Source organism: Oryctolagus cuniculus, chromosome 17 (genome assembly GCF_051225735.1).
Source record: "Oryctolagus cuniculus isolate XC-2025 breed Fujian yellow rabbit chromosome 17, ASM5122573v1, whole genome shotgun sequence".
Lineage (NCBI taxonomy): Eukaryota > Metazoa > Chordata > Mammalia > Lagomorpha > Leporidae > Oryctolagus > Oryctolagus cuniculus.
The window spans coordinates 16972404-16995322 of NC_142883.1; the positions used below are offsets into that span (position 1 = coordinate 16972404).

The 22919-nt window shown below is 47.6% G+C and overlaps 1 protein-coding gene across 2 annotated transcripts in view; it reads left to right on the plus strand.

The window, feature by feature from the left end:
* Nucleotides 1–7617: 7617 nt before the first annotated feature.
* The window catches only part of KANSL1 (KAT8 regulatory NSL complex subunit 1), a 184846-nt gene continuing 169544 nt past the window's right edge, over nucleotides 7618–22919 (plus strand). For both annotated transcript variants that reach the window (XM_017349250.4, XM_070060558.2), the window contains exons 1-2: nucleotides 7618–7748; nucleotides 9296–9432. The gene's annotated coding sequence lies outside the window, so the exon portion shown is untranslated. The remainder of the gene's footprint in view (nucleotides 7749–9295; nucleotides 9433–22919) is intronic.

Genomic DNA, 22919 nt, shown 5'->3' on the forward strand with positions numbered 1-22919 from the left:
TGGGCCATCTCCCACTGCTTTCCCAGGCCATAGCAGAGAGCTGGATCAGAAGTGGAGAGGCAGGGACTCGAATCGGCACCTTATGGGATGCTGGCACTGTAGGCGGCGGCTTTATCCCCTATGCCACAGCACCAGCCAATGTACAATACATTTTTTTAAAGATTTATTTATTTATTTGAAAGAGTTGCACAGAGAGAGAGAGAGAGAGAGAGAGAGAGGTCTTCCATCCGCTGGTTCACTTCCCAGTTGACCACAATGACCAGAGCTGCGCCAAACTGAAGCCAGGAGCCAGGTGCTTCTTTCAGGTCTCCCATGTGGGTGCAGGGGCCCAAGGTCTTGGGCCATTTTCTACTGCTTTCCCAGGCCATAGTGGAGAGCTGGATTGGAAGTGGAGCAGCTGGGACTCGAACTGGTGCCCATAAGGGATGCTGGCACTGCAGGTGCAGTCTCATCCGCTGTGCCAGAGTGCCGGCCAATGTACAATACCTTTTTAAAGAGCATTTAACTTGGGTCTTGAATCAATGAAATTATAGAATTTGCATTTTGTAGCCTGTGCTTGCACCTGTGATTTTTCTCAGCAGAACAGTGGAAGCTCAATAGATATAAAGAAAACTCAGCTGTTCTGGTGTTACTTCTTGGTACCTGCACTTTTTTTTTTTTTTTTTTTTTGACAGGCAGAGTGGACAGTGAGAGAGAGAACAGAGAGAAAGGTCTTCCTTTTCCGTTGGTTCACCCTCCAATGGCCGCACTGCGCTGATCCGAAGGCAGGAGCCAGGTGCTTCTCCTGGTCTCCCATGGGGTGCAGGACCCAAGCACTTGGACCGCAAGGCGGAGGATTAGTCTAGTGAGCCGTGGTGCCGACTTGGTACCTGCACATTCTAACAACTTTCTGTGTCTTTCGCTGACTTAGGAGTGAGGGAGGAATGAAGGGAAGACGAACTGTGGGTTGCCCTGACCTTCTTCCTCTTCTGTGTCACTGTTCCAGCCTAAGTGATCGGTTAAGTAGAGAAGTGACATGAATAAGAAAGGACATGCCTGGTGCTGTGGCTCACTAGGCTAATCCTCCACCTGCCGCGCTGGCACACTGGATTCTAGTCCCAGTCGGTGTACCAGTTCTGTCCCAGTTGCCCCTCTTCCAGGCCAGCTCTCTGCTGTGGCCTGGGAGTGCAGTGGAGGATGGCCCAAGTGCTTGGGTCCTGCACCGCATGGGAGACCAGGAGAAGTACCTGGCTCCTGCCTTCGGATCAGTGCGGTGGGCCGGCCATAGCGGCCATTGGGGGGGGGTGTGAACCAACGGCAAAGGAAGGCCTTTCCCTCTGTCTCTCTCTCTCACTGTCCACCCTGCCTGTCCAAACAAACAAACAAACAAAAAGAAGTAGAAGAAGAAAGAAAGGGCGTGAGACAGTCTTGCTTCTCAGGATGCTACCACCAGAGAAGTTCTGGTTCAAGCACAGAGCAGGGTCTCTCAGGGCTGCGGGCGTGGCTTGCTCACTCATGAGCTTCGCATACTTACCTTGCTCTTCTTTGAGGCTTGCTGGACGCCTGGATGGCAGGAAGCCCCAGAACTCTGTGCTCGTGTGCGCGTGGGAGGCAAGGTCAGGTGACACCCAGTTGTGCATGTGGCTGCTGCTCTTGCACTTGCTGCATCATTCCTCTGGACTTCACTTAGAAAACCCAAGTTCAAAAGTAAATTATTAAGAATTGCAAGATAGCAACGGCAGAGTGCAGCACTCTTCGTAATTTATTTACCAGCCTATGTAAGGTGCATGTAGGTTTTATTTCTTCTGCTACGAACTATGTTTAGTTAAGAAACCACTGGGGCGGGCCACCAGTTCGAATTCTGGCTGCTCCTCTTCCGATCCAGCTCTCTGCTCTGGCCGTTGTGGTCATTTGGGGAGTGAACCAGCAGAATGGAAGACACAATCTCTCTCGCTCTCGCTCTCGCTCTGGCTCAGGCTCTACCTCTCTCTGTAACTCTGTCTTTTAAATAAAAAATAATTCTTAAAAAAAAGAAACCATGGCTGGCGCCACGGCTCAATAGGCTAATGCTCCGCCTGTGGCGCCGACATACCGGGTTCTAGTCCTGGTCGGGGCGCCGGATTCTGTCCCGGTTGCTCCTCTTCCAGTCCAGCTCTCTGCTGTGGCCCGGGAGTGCAGTGGAGGATGGCCCAAGTGCTTGGGCCCTGCACCTGCATGGGAGACCAGGAGGGGCAGGTTCCTGGCTCTGGATCCGCGGCGCAGCGCGCCAGCCGCAGCAGCCACTGGGGGGTGAACCAACGGAAAAGGAAAACCTTCTCTCTGTCTCTCTCTCTCACTGTCCACTCTGCCTGTCAAAAAAAAAAAAAAAAAAAAAAAAAAGAAAGAAAAAAAGAAACCATTACCCACATATATAGAGGATACAAAAAAATTAGAAACAGAGAAAATATGTATTATACTTTTTTCCACTCCAGTTAATGTGCTCTGATATGATTTTAATTATAATCTCTGGTTGAGATTTAAGCCTTTTTCCTTGAACAACTCTGTGAGATCAGTGAGATAAACAGCCCCATATTTCCAGACTTTCTAAAAACCATGTCAAGAGGATAATTTTTAAGCATTAAAAAGTGCCTGCCACATAATAGGAGCACAACAAATACTTAGGAGAGAGAATGAATGAATGAATGAATGCATTTCTAGACGCGGAATGGCTGAATCGAAGGTAGATGCAGTGATAATTTTCTTGTCTCTTGCCTAATTGCTGTGCGTGAACATTAGAACCATGTACCTTTTCACCAGTGATGCGTAACAACGGCTCTTTCCCCCCTCTGTTGCCAACACTCTGCCGCAAACAGTGTTTTATCCCCGCGTGTGTGGTAGATGAAAATGATTCTTCTGGGGAGTTTTAAATGAAGGTGCTTGGTGAGGTTGAGCAGCTTGTCCTTCCTTGAAGAGCCGCTCATATTTTCCTCTTTTTATGACATTCTGCCCTATGCGTGGTCTATTTTCCTATGGACATTTTTAAAGTGTATCTTTATGGTAAAATACATACACACAGAAAAGCACATAAAGCATTCTGATCTAGCTCAATAGATAGTTACAAACACTTGTGTACGCTTCACATGGTCAGAGGACTGAACATCCCAGCCTGTGTGCACCACAACTTCGCCGTTTGGTGCCTGGACATTCAGGAACTTGCCGTCTGAGGCAGAGGAACAACGCTCTGCCAATGCTCCTGTGCAGCGGCCCTGGTGCATTTCCTGCTGACGTTTACCTAGTGCTGGGACTGCTGGGATACGGACAGCGCACAGCTGAGGCTTTCTTGGGTCAAGCAGTCTTTTCCAAGGTTGATGCTTCCGCCAGCAGTGGGCAACTCGGCTTTTTTTTTTTTTTTTTTTTTTTTCCAGGAAGAGTTAGACAGTGAGAGAGAGAGAGAGAGACAGAGAGAAAGGTCTTCCTTTTGCCGTTGGTTTACCCCCCCAAATGGCTGCTATGGCTGGCGCGCTGCACCGATCTGAAGCCAGGAGCCAGGTGCTTCTCCTGGTCTCCCATGGGGTGCAGGGCCCAAGCACTTGGGCCATCCTCCACTGCACTCCCTGGCCACAGCAGAGAGCTGGACTGAAAGAGGGGCAACCGGGACAGAACCAGCACCCTGACTGGGACCAGAACCCCAGGGTGCCGGCGCGGCAGGTGGAGGATTAGCCTAGAGAGCCGCGGCGTCAGCCCTATACATGGCTTTATAGAAATGAGCTCTTTATAATATGAGCAACAAAAAACTCTTTTTTTAAAAAAACTATTTATTTACTTCTTTAAAACTCAGAGTTATAGAGAGAGGAGACACAGAGATCTTCCATCCACTGGTTCTCTCCCCAAATGGCCACACTGGCTGGGGCTGGGCCAGGCCAAAGCCGGGAGTCAGGAGCTTCATCTGGATGTCCTACCTGGGTGCAGGAGCCCAAGTGCCAGCCTCTGCTGCTTTCCCAAGCCCACCAGCAGGGAGCTGGATTGGCAGAGGAGCAGCTGGGACTCGAACCGGCACCCATATAAGATGCCAATGCTGCAGGTGGATGCTTAATCTACTAAGCCACAGCACTGGCCCCCTAAAATAAATTTTTCAAAAAAATTTATTATATGTATTAACTATTTTAATCCCCACAACAACCCTATGAACTCATGCTATTTTTTGGCCCCTCTGACAAGTATGAAATAAAGAGTTGAATTGAAGGTGTTTTCTAAGGTTGATTTAAGCAGAAATAATATATTGAGAGTGAAGATTCTTGGCTGATTAAGACTTTTTAATATTATTTATTTATTTAAAAATATATTTGAGGGGCCAGTGCTGTGGCGTAGCAGGTTAAAGCCCTGGCCTGAAGCCCTGAAATCCCATATGGGCACTGGTTCTAGTACGGGCTACTCCTCTTCCTATCCAGCTCTCTGTTATGGCCTGGGAAAGCAGTAAAAGATGGCCCAAGTCCTTGGGCCCTTGCACCCATGTGGGAGACCCAGAGGAAGCTCCTGGCTCCTGGCTTTGGATCGGTGCAGGTCTGGCCATTATGGCCAGTTGGGGAGTGAACCAAGACCTCTCTCTGTCTTTCTCTCTGCCTCTCCTTCCCTCTCTGTGTAACTCTGACTTTCAAGTAAATAAATAAATCTTTTAAAAATGTATTTGAAAGGCAGACAGAGAGATAGAGATCTCCCAATTGCCAGGTCTGGGCCAGGCTGAAGCCAGGAGCGGGAAACTCCATCCAGGTCTCCCACATGGGTGACAGGAACCCAGGGACTTGAACTATCACCTGCTGCCCACAGTGCACATTAGAAGGAAGCTGAAAACGGGAACCGGGCAGGGACTTGAACCCAAGCAGCATTCCAACCACTCCTCCAAAGGCCTACTCCTGTTTCCCTTCTTTTCTGCCCCCGCCACAAGATTTATTTATTTATGCAAAAGGCAGAGTTACAGAGAGAGAGAGAGAGAGAGAGAGAGAGAGAGAGAGAGATATCTTCCATCCGCAGGTTGGAAAAAAATCACAGATATTCTCATTTTACATTTGTTGCAAATATCTTAAAATAATAATATTTACTCTCATTTATGATCCCTTAATTGTGGTGGTCACTAGGCCTGCCATTAGATTATTTAATACAGTAATAAAAATCACATACATTACTATATTACATTTGAAAAAAAAGTTGAAAACCATATTTTACTACAGTTAGTTTCCTTTGAATTCCTATATATGTTTGCTATACACTGAAAGCCACTCTGAGGGGTGGGCATTTGGCACGGCAGCTAAAATCTGTCACTTGGGAGGTCTGTGTTCCATACCACTGCATAGGCTTGAGTCCTGGCTCCACTTCAAATCCATCTTCCTATCTTGCTTCACCCTGGGAGGGAGCGAGTGATGGCTCAAATACCCTGGGCTCTTCCACCTACATGGGAGACACGGATTGAGTTCTAGGCTCCTGGCTTCAGGCTGGCCCAGCCCTGGCTGCTGAGGGCATCTGGGCAGCAAAGATTTCTCTCCGTCTCTATCTTTCAAAAGTAAATAAATATGGCTGGCGCTGTGGTGTAGTGGGTAAAGCTTCCGTCTGCAGCGCCGGCATCCCATATGGGCACCAGTTCGAGCACCAGCTGCTCCACTTCTGTTCCAGCTCTCTGCTATGGCCTGGGAAAGCAGTAGAAGATGGCCCAAGTGCTTGGGTCCCTGCACCCACGTGGGAGACCCGGAAGCAGCTCCTGGCTCCTGGCTTCCGATCAGCCCAGTTCTGGCCACTGCAGCCATTTGGGGAGTAAACCAACGGATGGAAGACCTCTCTGTCTCTCTCTGCCTCTGCCTCTCTGTAACTCTGCCTTTCAAATAAATAAATATTTTTTAAAAGGTAAATAAATAAATATTCAAAAGCAAACAAACAGGGGCAGGTGTTGTGGTACAGTAGGTTAAGCTGCAACCTGCAGCTCCAGCATCCCATGTGGGTGCTTGTCCAAGTCCCAGCTGCTCCACTTTGATCCAGCTCCCTGGTGATGTGCCTGGGAAAGCAGCGGAAGATGGCCCAAGTGCTTGGGCCCCGGTCACCCATGTGGGAAACTGGGCTGAAGCTTCAGGCTCCTGGATTTAGCCTGGCCCAGCCTTGGACGGTGTTGTCATTTTGGGGAGTGAACCAGCAGACGGAAGACCTCTCTCTCTGTGTCTCTCCTTCTCTCTCTAACCCTGCTTCTCAAATAAATACAATAAATCTTTAAAAAAATAAACATAAAAGCAAACAAACAGGATCATGATGAGAAGGTATCTGTATGTGTCACCAGACTGATAAAATTGTCTGTGGCAAGAAAAAGTTAAGAATACTAATTTATGGATTTTTTTTTAGCCTAAGGAGTGTCCCTGTATTGATTCTCAAAACCTAGGAGGCTCTTAAAGTTTTATTATTTTTATTTTTTAATTAATTTATTTTTATAGACTTTTTAAAAAAAGAGAGGTAGAGACACGGGGGTGGTGGGGAGAGGTATTCCATCTGTTGGTTTACTCTCCAGATGCGAAGGACTTGGGCCATCCTCTGCTGCTTTCTCAGGCCATGGCAGAGAGCTGGATTGGAAGTGGAGCAGCCAGGACTTGAACCAGTGACCACAGGGGACTTCAGGCCAGGGCTTTAACCTGCTGCACCACAGCACCAGCCCCAATTATTTCTGTTTTCCCAGAAACGCTTCTTCCCTTAACTTTCATGTGTCATCAATATTTTGTTTCTCTTATTTCACCTTCTTTCTCACTCTCCTGACTTTAACTGTGGTGTCTTTTTACATGTGTGGGGGAGACTCTGGGAATTATCATGTGGTGAGCAGAGAGCTCTAAATCTTTTCTAAGCCAGATTGCCCATGCTCTCTCAAAGTTTGTAACTTTAGTTGCCTCTGGGACACCTTCACTCACTTAACCCCTGGTATTTGGAATGGAACATATTGAAACCCAAGGTTCCTCCCCAAATCTGTACGCTGTCCCCATTTCCAGGTTTTGCAACCTCAACCTCAGATTATCTAAAAATTTAAATCAATTAAAATTTTTTTTCAGAATTAGGATGTTCATGAATGATTTTAAAAGTAGCAAAGGATACAAAGGCCATACAGTGAGCTGGAAGCCTTTCTCCCACCTGCTCACTGGAGCTGCCCTCCGGGAAGTAACCACCGTGGCCAGCCTGGAGTGATTTTTGATCCCTTCTTCCATCGGTTTTATCTGAAGTCCTCCCCTGTTTGTAAAAGATGTGTCCCTCTCCAGGCCCTTGGAGCCGTATACGTGACTGGCTTTACATATAAACATTTATATGTGCGAATTCGAGATTCATATATAAAATCTCTCCCTATGGCCTTCCGGCCTCGAGTTTTCATCACGTCGCTTCCTGGATGAAGAACCCAGAGGGGTGAGGGGCAGGGGCTGGGGGTGATGGAGAGGAGAACCTCAAGGGGACTCAGGGGGTTCAGAGTGGCCTACTGGTGAGAAGCACCGCTGGGATTCCCAATCCCAGTCCTCCCACCTCAGGGCCCCTTTCCAGAGCTCCTGTCCAAAAGCCTCTCGTTTCCCAGGGCCCTGACAGAGACAGAGACAGCGAGATAACACAGAGACAGAGACGCCGAAGCACCAGCATCCCTCTCCCCTCTCTGTCCCGCCCCATCGCTCTGATGGACACCCTCTCTCGACCAATGGCGCCCACGAGGAGCCCCGGAAGGCCCAATGAGAGACAGAGGAGGGCGGAAGATTCCCCGCCCCCACTCTAGGCTTGGTTGAGCCGTGCAGGTAGGTCCGGGGCTGGGGGAGCTGCCGTTGGCACTGGTGCCCCGGGGGGTGGGGGGCACGAGTGGGTAGGGGTGATGGTGGGGGAGGGAAGGCGGCTACGACCGGGGGGCTTTGAGGGGGCGGCCCGGCCGGGAGGCGAAGGGTCGAGGGGCCCGCGGAACGGGCTCCGCCGAGGGCCCTGGAATCGGCTGGGCTGGGGGAGCGGGGACTCGTGTGTGGGGCACAGGGACCCCCACCCCGCGCCCACCGGTAGGCCTGGACCGCGGGCTGCTGGCCGAGCTGCCGGAGGGCCTGGCGGCCCGGGGGGTGGGCCGGGCCGGGGGCAGCGAGGGAGCCCAGGGCGCCAGGCCGAGCCGAGGTGGGACGGACCGACGCGGAGAGGAAGGGAAGCTGCATCCCGCGGGCCGCCCCCTCCCGGAGCGAGCCGGGGCCACGGCCGCGGGCGCCCCTGCCCGGAGCCCCCTCGCCCATCCGCCCCTCCCCAACAATGGGGGTCAGGCCGGAGGGGTCGCCCGGCTGCGGGAAGGTGCGGAGGGGTAGGTTCGGGACTGGGGTCCGCGGTGGGGGAGGGGTGAGAACTCGGGCTCTCCCCTTTCTCCTCTCCCGCCGCCCGGGAGGGGGGTTCGCAGAGGGGTCCGGACCCCGCCCGAGACTTGGGTCCAGAGTCGAACTCCTCGCACCCCGCCCCCACCGGCACCCCCAGATCCGGTGAGCGGGGCGGAGAGTGATGCCAAGTCCTCGAAGCCGAAGTGCAGAGGCATAGCCGGAACAGACCCGCTCCGGAGGGTTTGCTTTTTTGTTTTTATTTTTGAAATGAGGATACTTTAGTCTTTGATTTTTCCTTATTTTTTTTTTTTAAGAGGTGAGTGCTGTTATTTTTGTCCCTACTCGGGCAAGCCTCCATTTTAAGCGAAGCAGTAACTGGTTAAGCTGGAATTTCATTCAGGCCTAGGACTTGAACTGTAGGATCCTACAAGAGGTCATTTAGTCCATCCTCCTGTCTCCAGGCAGATTTGCCACCTCTCATCCTAGAATGAAGTTGTAAGGGTTTCCTTTAAAGATCTCCTGGGAAGAAGTGCCTTATTTGTTTGTAGTACTTTGGTCAATAGATTTTATTTATTATGTAGAATCAGCTCTGAAACTTAATTTAAGCTCAGAATTTTAGGTCAGAATCATCAAGAGGAGTTTTAATTTACTATATAAAATTAAATATGGTAAGGATCCTTTTTTAGGTGGTTAACAAATCACCTTTCCATAATGTGTATGAAGTACTCTTAAAATTTTTTTCCCCTTTCTTGGATTTTGGTTTTCTGATTCTTTGAGAAGCAATTATATATTTTCTAAAATGTCATACCTTTGTCTTTTCAGGTAAAGTATGTTTACATGCAAGTATCTGCCCTTTTCCAAAGAGTACTGTGTTTTGGGATGAATGAAACAAACAAAAAAAATATATGTGTGTGTATATATATATATATATATAAAAGTAGCTTAAACTACTTGCATATTCCGTATTATTTTTTAGTCTAACTGAGAGCTCTCTCCTTTAGGTAACTTCTCAAAACAGGAAGTTTTTCTGCCTGCTCCTACCTGGTGACTGAGGGGATCACTGACTCCCTGTTTGCTCATTTCTGAATCTCGTCTGAACTCTTCTGACACTATGAATGCGATTCGGGTGCCTCTTAAGGTAAGATGTGTGTTTCTCTCATCAGCCTCATTTCGTTAGTGTTGTGAAGAGTGGAGAATATCCTGGTTTTTGAAGTTGCTGTTCTTCAGTCCCTTTACCTGTCACTGCTCCCTTTGAAGATTGCTTTGCAGGAGTGATTGGTTACTCCTTACCTTGCGTTGCTACTGTTTGTAATTACTGGTGTTAAAGTATTAATGAAGGTCTCGGATTATCTCCCATTATAATGATGTGTTCATCTTTTTAACTTCAAATTGTGACAACTTATGTAGTTGTAAAATTCTGCTCTAGTCCTAGTGGGATGGGTTCCACCTTCAGGTCCACTTTCAAATAGGTGCTTTAAAGTCATGGGTGCTAGGGTGTGTCCTGCTCTTGCAAATCAGTAGCTGATTCATGTGTTACAAAAGATGTGTCATTAACTGTTTACTCTGAAACTTCATATGGAGTATTAGAACATTCTAAGAGCTACTGGCTTGGGTGTGCAGCTCTTTGGAGAGTCCTCCTGCTTCTCCTACTCTTTTGCGTGAGATTTTACTTTGTTTCTCAACAGGTGGCACTTGGGCCAAGTTTCATCTCACAGGATAAACCTTATTTGGGCAGAGTGGATAGATGTCCTTTAAATGAAGAAGCTCTCATTGATGTGTTGGTTCTCTCTCTCTCTTTTTTTTTTTTTTTTTTTTTTTTTTAAGATTTATTTATTTATTTGAAGGTCAGAGTTACACAGAGAGAGGAGAGGCAGAGAGAGAGAGAGGTCTTCCATCTGCTGGTTCACTCCCCAGATGACTGCAACGGCCGGAGCTGCACCTATCCGAAGCCAGGAGCCAGGAGCCAGGAGCTTTTTCCGGGTCTCCTACATGGGTGCAGGGGCCCAAGGACCTGGGCTATCTTGTACTGCTTTTCCAGACCATAGCAGAGAGCTGGATCGGAAGAGGAGCAGCTGGGACTAGAACCGGCGCCCATATGGGATGCCGGCATTTCAGGCATAGCACCGGCCCCCGATGTGTTGGTTCTCTTGTGGCTTCTTTTAGTCTTCTGCATATAGATGGCCAACACATTCTCCATTAGGACAAAGTGGAGGACAGCGTTTAAGACACAGGAGTATGTAGTGGGGGAAAAACCAAGGGAGGTGGAGTGATGGAAGCCCTCCACTGGCTTCACTTTCAGAGTTCAATACTAGTGAAGATTGTTGTGTGGTCATCTGCCCTGAATTCCAGGTCAATGCAGTGGACAAGTCAGAGGGTTGGGCAGTTTTGTATCCTGAATGGATGCTTGGGATAAATCGTTAGGTAATGCAGACTGACTTCTCTTATATTCCAGCTGCTGTTGTTGGATGATACATGCTTATAGGAGTATAAAGGAAGTCCCAGTGCCACAGTTTTCCAGCTGTTCTCCCTGTAGCATTACAGCATTGTAGGGGTTGCATGGGGAGAAAAGCCAGAAGTCCTGAACCCAGAGAATTGGGGACTTTGGTTAGGGAGTTTCTACTTAGCAAGTGTTTCTTACCAGGACCTGGCAAGGGGATTGGAATCATTTGTATTGGATTTTTTTTTAAAAAGATTTATTGAATTTATTTGAAAGACAGACTTAGAGGGAGAGACAGAGAGAGGTCTTTCATCTGCTGGTTCAACGGCCAGGACTGGGCCAGTCTGAAGCCAGGAACTTCTTCCGGGTCTTCCATGTGAGTGCAGGGACCCAAGCACTTGGGCCATTCTCTGCTGCTTCCTCAGGCACATTAGCAGGGAGCTGGATTGGAAGTAGAGCAGCTGGGACTTGAGCCGGCACCTGTATGTGATGGCAGCTGCTCTACTTGCTACACCGCAGCACCAGCCCCTCCTTGGTTTTATCTGATGGGTGGTGTACATAGAAGCTTATTTTTAAAGATATTTATGATATTCAGATTTTACTTCTAAATCTCTCAGTAATCTCTGAAGTTGTGTTAAAGGCCTCTGGCGTGGCAGGAATGCAGGGCAGAAGTCAGTGCCCAGTCTGTGAGTTACCACCTGTTACCTCCTGGATAATGGAGTTGTGTGGCTGCCTTAATTTTATGTCCCTTTGCAGCTCTTTGATCAATGGAAAACATCTGCTAAGTCTAAACAAATTTTTTATTTCCTAACATTTTCCTTCTGTGTTTATTACTTAAAAAACTTAAAAGTTGTAGTACTTGATCTGGGCGTGAAAAAACACAGCCCTTTCTTCCTTTTTTTTTTTTTTTTTTTTTTAGATTTATTTATAGGGCCAGGACTGTGGCATAGTAGGTTAAGCCTCTGCCTGCAGCGCCTGTATTCCATATGGGTACCAGTTTGAGTCCAGGCTGCTCCACTTCCAATCCAGCTCTCTGCTATGGCCTGGGAAAGCAGTGGAAGATGGCCCAAGCACTTGGGCCCCTGCACCTGCGTGGCAGATCTAGAAGAAGCTCCTGGCTCCTGGCTTTGGATTAAAATTGTAGGAGTTGGCTTAACCCACTAAGCCACAACACTGGCTCCAACAGCTACTTATTTTTAAGAAAAAAGAAATGAAAGACCAATTAAGGTGTATGCTTTGGAGCCAAGTGTTCATTTTCTGTAATTTTTTTAATCCTAGTTTTAATTTATTTTCATTTTATTTGAAAGGCAGTGAGACAGAACTATGAGCAGAGAGATCTTTCATCTGCTGGTTTACTCCTCAAATGCCTGCAATAACCAGGGCTGGGCCAGGCCGAAGCCTGGGGCCTGGAACTCCGTCCAGGTCTGCCATGCGGGTGCTGGGGACCCAAGCACTTGAGTCTTCACCTGTCGCGTCCCTGGATGCAGTAGCAGGAGGCTGGATTGGAAGCAGTGGAGCCTGGGGACTCAAACCAGGCCTTCCAGTGTGGGACATGGGGATCCCGCTGGTGACCTAACTGCTGTACCAAGTGCCTGCCCTGTAGTTCTTACTTGTTTCCAGTGATCTTATTTCAGAATGAACTCTCGTTCTCTCAGGGATGACTTAAATATCAGGCCTGTGTGTTTATCTCCATGCCTTTAGACAAGAGAGCCCTTCTTAACCTTTTCACAAACTAAAATACCAAAGGAAGAATAAGTAGCAAAGCAAAAATAATGGCAAACAAAAACTCTTCAATTTAAGGCACTCTTGTTAATTATAAGTTCCCATAGAAATGATCACTTATCCCTTTTTTTCTCTGTATCAGGGGTCTACATCTGTTTTCAAGCCTGAATGTTGCCAAGCCTGAATAAGCAATATCAATACTGCTTCTGGTGCTGTTACTGGGCTTAGGGGTGGGTGAGATGGGAAAGGAACAGGGATAAAGGCGCGTGGGACGAGGTGGAGAAAAGAACAAAGACAAGACAGAGGAGAGAACGCTTACATGAGAGTACTTCAAAAAGTTCATGGAAAACAGAATTAGAAGTTTATTTTGGTGAAAAAATATTGAAATGCATGCATAGTTTTTTCGTTATATACATTTTCCATTAAGTTTTTGAAGACTCTTCACATGGTCTTTGGTGTATGACATGGAGCCACTGTCATCTGTTTCAGGTAGTTCTAAGGGGCTGCTGGGTGCCTTGGGGGCCAGACTGCATGGAAAGGGCTCCTGGGAAGTAGAGGACAGAATTAGGTGTACTGCAAGGGTGGACACTGTGGGGCAGGGGTTAAGCACCACTTGGGATACCTGCAGCACACCTTTGAGTGCTGGTTTGAGACCTGGCACCTCCGCTGCTGATGCAGTTTCCTGCTAATGTGTTTGGAAGGCAGCAGGTGGTGACCCAAGTATGTGCATCCATGCCATCCACTTGGGAGACCTGGATGGAGTTCTGGGCTCCTGGCTTTGGCCTGAACTAGTCCTGGCTATTGCAGGTATTTGGGAAGGGAACCAGCAGAAGGAAAAATCTTTCTCTTTGCTGCTCTGCTTTTTCAATTAAATGAAAAATAAGTAAATAAACTTACAAACATGTGATGTGAAAGCTCTCAAAGATACTTATGTGGGTAAAGCACAATGCAGAGCAGTCTGTATGAAAGGTTAGCCTTTGTGACTTGAAAAAAAAAGAGAAAACAGTTTGTATTGGCTCGTATGCGCATTAAAAAGGCCTCAGAAGGATAAACAGGATAGTGACAGCACTGGTCACCAGAGAGTGATGGCACTGGTCACCTGTTAGGTCCAGGAATTGGGCAGGTACAAGAGTGGGAAGGAGACTTTCTGGTGTTTGAACCAAATTTAAAAAGTTCTATGCAGAATTGAAAAGGTAAAACACAGCACATCAACACTCACACCTCTTCTTCTCCTGTCTGGAAGGCAGAGAAGTAGCAAAGGGCTAGAAAGGAGAGGGCAGCAGAGTTCCTGAACAGTGGGGGAGGGTTGCGCATCCAAGGCTGCCGCAGGCTAGGACACAAGATCCCTGGGGACCGTGAAGATTTTGAATTTATAGAGGTAGATTTCTAACATTGAAATGCACGGTCAGGCATTTAAAATTTCACTTGCTCTTAAAAATTTTAGTGCAAGCGGGACTCGAATTGTTTATTCCTTCAAGTTGCTGATTAGCTATAATACTAATATCCTTGGCTGAGTGATCTTGGATGGTTTTCTTAATTTCTCTGAGATTCAGGGTCATCTTTTGTGCTAGAAATAATAGCACTTCAGAAGATTTTTGTGTGTAGTTTGTCTGTAAAAGATCGTGGGGTAGCGTTTAGCTTAGTGAACCACTAACATCACAGTAATAATAATTCCTCATAGGGGTAGATTTGTGGTGCAAGCCACCACTTGCAACCCTGGCATCCCTTTTTGGAGTGCCAGTTTGAATCCTAGCTACTCCGCTTCCAATCCAGCTGATGTGTCTGGGAAGGCAGTGGAAAATAGCCCAAGTGCTTGGGCCCCTACCACCCACATGGGAGACCTGGGTTGACTTCCTGGCTCCTGGCTTTGGCCTGGCCCAGATGTGGCAATTGTAGCCATTTGGGGAGTGAACCAGCGGATGAGAGATCTCTCTCTCTCTTCCCTTCTCTTCCTCTCTTTTGCTTTGCTTCTTTTTTTTTTTTTTTTTTTAAGATTTACTTATTTATTTGAAAGGCGCAATTACAAAGAGGGAGAGGCAGAGAGAGAGGTCTTTCATCTGTTGGCTAACTCCTCAATTGGCTGCAGTGGCCAGGACTAGGCCATGCTGAAGCCAGGAGTTAGGGGCTTCATCTAGGTTTCCCATGCGGGTGCAGGGGCCCAAGCACTCAGGCCATCCTCTGCTGCTTTCCCAGGCCATTAGCAGGGAGCTGCATCAGAGGTGGAACAGCCGGGACTCAAACCGGTGCCCATATGGGATGCTGGTGCTGCAGGCAGTGGCTTTACCTGCTATGCCACAGTGCTGGCCCTAGTTGCTATGCTTTTTGAATAAATAAATAAATCTTTAAAAAATACAGTTCTTGTGCCGGCGCTGTGGCTCACTAGGCTAATCCTCTACCTAGCGGCGCCGGCACACCGGGTTCTAGTCCTGATCGGGGCGCCGGATTCTGTCCCGGTTGCCCCCCTTCCAGGCCAGCTCTCTGCTGTGTCCAGGGAGTGCAGTGGAGGATGGCCCAAGTGCTTGGGCCCCGCACCCCATGGGAGACCAGGAGAAGCACCTGGCTCCTGCCTTTGTATCAGTGCGGTGTGCCAGCCGCAGTGCGCCGATTGCAGCTGCCATTGGGGGGTGAACCAATGGAAAAGGAAAACCTTTCTCTCTGTCTCTCTGTCTCACTGTCCACTCTGCCTGTCAAAAAAAAAAAAAAAAAAAAAAAGTTCTTCCTAGCCTAGCAGTATGAATGGGTGCTCTGCTGTGTGATGTCAGGCAAGTTCATTAACTTCTTAGAACCTTGGTGTCCTTATGTGTAAAGGGCTATACTTATGGTACCTTGGTCTTTGGGTGGACTTTGTAAGGATTAAATGAAAGTATTGATTCGAAGTGCTTAAAGTAGCACCAGGTGTATGCTCAGTAAACATAAACTGCTAATTTTCTTTGTGATATCTATTTGCTAGGAGTGCTGGAACAGAAGAGAAATTGGGTGGTTTAAAGGACAGAAGTTTATTGTCTTACAGTTCTGGAGGCTTGAAATCCAAGGCAGAGATGTGCTTGCTGCAAAGGGCAGGATCTGCTTCATGCCTGTCTTCCAGTTTGTGAAAGTTCCTTGGCTTATGGCAGTGTAGCTCCAGTCTGTCCACGGAGTTCTCCCTGAGTTCATGTGTCTGTCCAGAATTCCCCCAGCAGTCATATTGGATTATGGCACAGCCTTTCATTTTAACTTGAAAAGTAAAAGTCTAACCTGTTTGCTTGGAGGACTCATGACAACATCCAATAGCTTTCTCTCTCCCACAGGTTTGTGTCACCCATGGTGGGTAGATCCTCAGTACCCATTTAAAGGGAATGAACATTTTCGTACAACTTGGTATCATGACTTACAGAAGTAGTGTGTTTTTTTTTTTTTTTTTTTTTTAAGATTTATTCATTTATTTGAAAGGCAAAGAGAGGGGAGGGAGGGAGGGAGGGAGGTGGGGAGAGAGAGAGATTTTACATTTGTACATTCACTCCCCAGATGGCCGTGACAGCCAGGGCTGGGTCATGCTGGAGCCAGGAGCCAGGAACTCCATCTGGGTCTCCCCTGTGGATAGCAGAGCCCAAGGACTTGGGCCATCTTCTACCCTTTTAGGCACATTAATGGAGCTGGATCAGAAGTGGAGCAGACGGGATTTGAACTGGTGCTCACAAGGGATGACAGCGCTGCAAACAGTGGCTCAACCCACTGTGCCACAGAGCTGGCCCCTCTTTTTTAAAAAAATTTTAAAAAATTCTTTTATTTATTTGAAAGGCAGAAGGGGAGCTAGTGAGAGAGAGATGGACTGATTTTCTATCCTTTGGTTCACTCCCCAAATGCTGGTAGTGGTCAGGCTGAAGCCCGGAGCCAGGAACCATCTCTAGTCTTCCACGTAGGTGGTAGAGACTCAGGTACTTGAGCCATCATCTGCTGCCTACCAGGGTATGCATTAGCAGGAGCTGAAGCTGAGCTAGGACTGGAACCCAGCTACTCTGATGTGGGAGGCAGGTGTCAAGTGTCAGCTTAACCACTAAGCCAAATATTCGTTTCCTTCTACCCCCCCCCCCCTTTTTTTAGCGCTCAGTAAAATTCTGATTTGAAAAATTAAGATCAAGACTACAATCTTTTCATGTCTCATCCTTTGTGAAGATTATATGGAACCTTGGGATTTCATGAATTTATAAGAACAAGACCCAAGGCTCTAAGAGCTTTGGGAGCTAAGACTACCCAGTAATGTGGGATTAACTGCTTCTTCCTATGAATAGGTGATGTCTTTTTTTTTTTTTTTTTTAATGATTTAGTTATTTATTTGAAAGAGTTAAAGAGAGAAAGGGAAAGACAGAGATCTTCCTTCGCTGGTTCACTCCCGAGATGGCCAGCACTGGGCCAAGCCGAAGCCAAGAGTTTCTTCTGGATCTCCCATGTGGGTGGCAGGGGCCCAAACACTTGGCCATCTTCCACTGTTTTTCCCAGGCCATTAGGGAACTGGATGGGAGGTAGAGCAGCTGGGACGTGAGCTGGTGCCTATATGGGAGGCTGGCATTCTGTGCCGTGGCTTAACCTGCTATGCCACAATGCTGGCCCCCAGGAGATGTCTTAGAGTTTCAGCCAGCAGATGAGGGCGCTGTCTGCCTGTCACTGCCTCGAAACACAACTTTGGACATAGAATGTAGGCCTCTGTGGTCTGGCTGCTGCTGGCTTTTCTGTTTTATATTTAAATTTTACCTGTGACCACTGACCTGTGGATGCTTTTGTTTGACAGTTTCCTTTCCTGAAACTTCTAATGCTAAGACTTAGCATTAGTTATCATTTAGATGAATTTTTCCTCCTTAAAGAAAATGCCCTGCACAAAGTTTTACATTTTAAATAACAGTCCACTATCATTGAAGACTCGCAGTATCTGTTCTGCATGTGTGGTTGCTGTACTGTACTGAGCAGTCCCTCCTGTGGAGCTGGAATGTAGTGAGCCTTCGGAGACCATGAAGCACACTGTACTCACGTGCTGGATTCCTTGTACCTAGCGCACACTCCTGGGAGTTCTCTGTGTTCTTTTGCCTGTTATTATCTATGTCATCCCCTCTTACCCTGGAATCAGGCTGTACTGTCCCTTCAGCCTTCGAGCAACCCTCCCTTTGATTTATTTTCTCTTTGTTTCTATTTTCTTCTCTCCCTTCTTTTCTGTCTATTAGAGAGATGAGACAAATCTTCTGTCTGCTGGTGCACTCCCCGAACACCCACAACAGCTAAGGCTGGGCCAGGTTGAAGCCAGGATCCCAGAACTCGATCCAGGTCTCCCAAACGGGTGGCAGAGACCCAAGTACTTGAGCCGTCATCGGCTGCCTCTCAGGTGTGCATTAGTAGGAAGCCAAATCAGAAGTGGAACTTGGACTTGAACCAAGGCACTCTTGATAGAGTGTGAACATCCCATGAGCGTCTTAGCTGCTGTGCCGAATACTCACCCTCATGCTCTCTTTCTGTTGTAGTCTAGATTACCAACCAACTAAGCTTGTATAAATTATTTGCTGAATAAGAGTAAATAGACTGTTAGTGATGGCTGGAGGAACTTTTATAGAAAGGAAAGGGCCAATACCTCCATTAGATTTTCTTTTTTAATTTTTGTGTATTTATTTTTGTTTTACTTGAAAGGCAAAGAGACGGAGGGAAAGAGAGAGAGAACATTTCCATCCACTGGCTCATTACTGAAATGCCTTCAACAGTTGAGGCTAGGCCAGGCCAAAGCCAGGAGCCTGGAACTCAGTCCAGGTCTCCCATGTGGGTGGCAAGGACCCTCACCTACTGCCTCCCAGGGTTTACATTTCTGATCCAGAAAGCTGGATCAGAAGCAGAGCCTGGTCTCAGATCAGGCACTCTGATATGGGACACAGGAACCCAAAGCAGTGTTGTAACCATTGAGCCAAACACTTGCCCGCTCCACCCCTCTTAAAGCCCGCTCCACCCCTCTTAAAGCCGTCACCTGCTGCCTCTCACAGTGCACATTAGCAGGAAGGTAGACTTGGAGTCAGAAGTAGAGGTGGGACTCAAGCCCAGGCACTCCCATGTGGCGTGTGGGCCTCCCAAGTGGTGTCTTGACTGCCGTGCCTACCGGCCACCCTCACAGATTCCTGTCTGTCTCCAGATTTAGGAGGTTTTTTTCTGCCTTATTTTCTGAGGCTTCCTGGTAGTCTCTCTCTACTCTCTTCTCCCCTGGCCTGGGGCTCGTCTGGCCCTTCATTTCCGAGAAGCGTTGTAGCATAGTGACCAAGAACGTGGACCCTGGAGACAGACTCCTAGGTAGTTTCACCCCTGCCACTTACTGTGTGATCTTGGGAAAGTCGTTTTAGCCTCTTTGTGCCCCAGTCACCTCATCTGTAAAATGGAAAAGTAATAACACCTACTTCACAGGAACGTTGTGAGGGACAAGTGAATTAATCCGTGAAAAGCACGTGAGAGTGTCTGGCGGGGGAGTGATGGCTAACCTCATCTTCCTGACATTTCCATCTCCTCTTTCATGGTTGTCTTTGCAGACATTTTGACTCTTAGTCTTCAGAACATCCGTGTGCCCTGCCCTCTCCTTTCGCATCCCAGGGGATAGCTCGATGAGTCTTTGCCTTACCTGCCATCCACATACGGATGACTTGCAGATGTGTTGATCTCCAATCCCATGTACACAGCTGCCTCCTGGACAGCTCCACTTAGATAGCCCGTGGGCATTTCATCAACGACTTCCACATGTCCTCTCTCTCTCTCTCTCTCTCTCTCTCTCTCTCTCTCTTTCTTTCTTTCTTTCTTTCTTTTTTTAAAGATTTATTTATTTGAAAGAGTTAGAGAGAGAGAGAGAGAGAGAGAACTTCCATCTGCTGGTTCACTCCAGATGGCTGCAGTGGCCAGAGCTGAGCCAGTCGGAAGCCAGGAGCTTCTTCTGGGTCTCCCACGTGGATGCTAGGGCCAAGGACTTCGGCCGTCTTCCAATGCTTTCCTAGGCCCATTAGCAGGGAGCAGGATTGGAAGTGGAGCAGCTGAGACTCAAACTGGTGCTTTCATGGAATGCCAGTGCCTCAAGCTGGGGCTTTAACCTGCTGCACCACAGCGCTAGCCCCAACCCTTTTTCTGTCTTCATTCCAGCAAGGGGTATGATCACCTGCCCCGTCACTCAGAGCAGGGGTTTGGGAGGGCTTGGGATTCCTCCCTGTGCCAGCTTAGTCACTGCCTTCCTGAGATTCTAGCTCCTACTCTGCCTTGTCACCTGAGTTCTCCCTTTCGGGGTTCAGACCTTCATCACCCTTTGCATGACTTCTAGTTGCCTTATGATCATCCTTGATTGCCTTCCGTCTCCTGAGTTGCTGCCAAAGTGATCTTTTCATGCAGGCGTCATCATTCTATCATGTCCTGCTTTCCCTAGCATTCAAAGGAAAGTCCCAAGGCCTGTGCCAAGCACCCAGGCCCTTGGTGATCTGGCCTCTGCCTGTTCATCTCCTCCATCGCTTCCTGAACCTCCTGACTCAGTAGCAGAGAACTGCTTGCAGTCCCTTTGCCCACCCAGGTGCTCCTTGCTGCTACGCCTTCACACAGCAGCTACCTCTGCTTAAAATGGCTTCTACCGTGTTTTGGAAATTTACTCCACCTAGCTGTGTTTTTAAATTAATTGATGTGAGAAACAGAGAGAGAGACAGAGAGCTCCCATTCTCTGCTAAAGACCTGCAGTGGCTGGGATTGGACCAAAGCTGAGAGCCAGGAACTCAATCCAGCTCTCCCACATGGGTGGCAGGAACCCAATCACTTGAGCCATCACCACTGCCTCCCAGGGTCTCTATTAGCAGGAGTCTGACAGTCAGGAGACAGAGCCAGGTATTGAACCCACATACCTCAGAGTGGGATGGCAGGAAATTTTTTTTTTTAAGTTTTATTTATTTATTTGAAAGACAGAATGACAGAGAGAAACAGGGAAAAATGGGATCTTCCATCCACTGGTTCGTTCCCTAAATGCCTGCAACAGCCAGGGCCAGGCCAGGCAGTCAGGAGCCAGGAACTCAGTCTCAGTCTTCCCGTGGCTTGCGGAGTCCCGAGTACTTGAGCTGTCACCTGCTGCCTCCCAGGATGCACATTTGTGCAAAGTTGGAATCTGAAGCCGAGCTGGCACTCTGATGTGAGATGCTCATGTCCCAAGTAACTTTCTTTCTTTCTTTCTTTTTTTTTTTTTTTTTTTTTAAGATGTATTTATTTGTTTGAAAGGCAGAATTACAGAGAGGCAGAGAGAGAGAGAAAGAGAGATTGTCCATCTGCTGGTTCACTCCCCAAATGGCCGGACCTAAGCCAATCCAAAGCCAGGAGCTTCTTCTGGGTCTCCCATGTGGGTTCAGGGGTCCAAGGACCTGGGCCATCTTCTGCTGCTTTCCCAGGCGCATTAACAGGGAGCTGGATCATAAGTGGAGTAGCTGGGACTTGAGCCACTGCCTGCCACAGTGCCAGTACCCCAAGTGATTTTATTTATTTATTTTTATTTGACAGGTAGAGTTATAGACAGTGAGAGAGAGATACAGAAAGAACGGTCTTCCTTCCGTTGGTTCACCCCCCAAATGGCCATTTCGCCGATCTGAAGCCAGGAGCCAGGTGCTTTTTCCTGGTGTCCCATGTGGGTGCAGGGGCCCAAGCACTTGGGCATCTTCTACTGCCTTCCTGGGCCACAGCAGAGAGCTGGACTGGAAGAGGAGCAGCTGGGACTAGAACCGGTGCCCATATGGGATGCCAGCGCCGCAGGCCAAAGATTAACCAAGTGAGCCACGGCGCTAGCCCCCCAAGTGATTTTTTAACTGCTGTTCCAAATGCCTGCTTCCCTAAACTATCTTCCATTGAATGCTGAAGGCATAAGGTATTTTTGGTTTCTTAATTTTGCTTTCGGAAAAAGAGAACCAGTTTACTGACAGCCCTGTGTAATGTGGTAACAAGAATGTTTTCACATGGTAGAATAAAGTAGAAGGAAGTGAATATTATTTAAGCCCCTGATGTACCAACCAGGTAGCGTATCTGGCAGGGAACTGTTAGAATTCCTTGGCACAGTAATTCTTTCACATAGTAAGCATTTTTCCTCCTCCTTTTCGCCATAACAGCTCTGTTAACTATTAATTTAGATACACAGAATTTTATTTTTTATCACTGTATAAATTATGTTTGTAGCAACAGTCCAGAAAATGAGTAAGTTGTAATTACAGGCTACAGTTGAAGTTATTCTGGCACTTGTTCTTGGTGGTAATTTTTTGGCCAGCAGGGGGAGCTGAAATCACTGATAAGTGACTCCATCTCAACTGGCTTTGAAAAAAATTTGTCGGGATAAAGTTAAGAAAAATTGTACTGACAGAGAATGTGATGGTGGGGTCACAAATAGGAAATGTAAATGACTAAGAGGCATATGAGAAAAATTATTATTTTGATATATAATCAAAGGACTACATATTAAATGATATAATATTTAAACTTATTTATTTATTTATTTATTTTTAACTTACTTATTTGAAAGGCAGAGTTACGGAGAGGCAGAGGCAGAGGCAGAGAGAAAGAGAGAAGGCTTTCATTCACTGTTTCACTCCCAAATGGCCTTAACAGCCAGAGCTGCACCAATCTGAAGTCAAGAGTCAGGAACTTTTTCTAGGTCTCCCACACAGATGCAGGGGCACAAGTGTTGGGCCCTCTTCTACTGCTTTCCTAGGCCATAGCAGAGAACTGGATCGGAAGTGGAGCAGCCAGTGCCCATGTGGAATGCTGGCACTGTTGGTGGCAGCTTTACCTGCTATGCCATAGCACCAACTCCAGTTTTTTATTTATTTTTTGAAAGATTTATTTATTTATTTATTCATTTATTTGAAAGGCAGAGTGAGAGAGAGACAGACATTTTCCATCATGATTCACTCCCCAAAAGGCTGTAGCAGCTGGGGCTGGGCCAGGCTGAAGCCAAGAGCTAAGAATTTCATCCAGGTCTTCCACATGGGTGGCAGGAACCCAAGTACTTGGGCCGTCCTATTCTGCTTCCAAAGTGAATCAGCAGGGAGCTGGATGCGGGGTGGGACAGCCAGGACTTGAACCAGGACTCTGATAGGAGATGCAGGCATCCCAGGCAGCAGCTTAACCCACTGTGCCACAACATCTGCCCCTTAAAAAAGTTTTTAAAAGTTAATTTTTTTTTTTGAAAGGTAGAGGGACAAAGAGGGAGAGACAGAGACACAGAGAGTGCTGCATCCAATTGGTTCACTCTCCAAGTGCCTATAAAAGCTGAAACCAGTAACCAGGAACCCATTCTGGGTATCTGGGATCCAGCCACACATGTGGGAGTCCTAGATGGAGTTCCTGGCTCCCAGCTCTGGTGTGGCCCTGCCCTGACGGTCATGGCCCCTTGAGACGTGGAACCAGCAGGTGAAGGATCACTCTCTCTGTCTCCCCTTTCTCTCTGTCACTCTGCCATTTTTTTTTTTAAA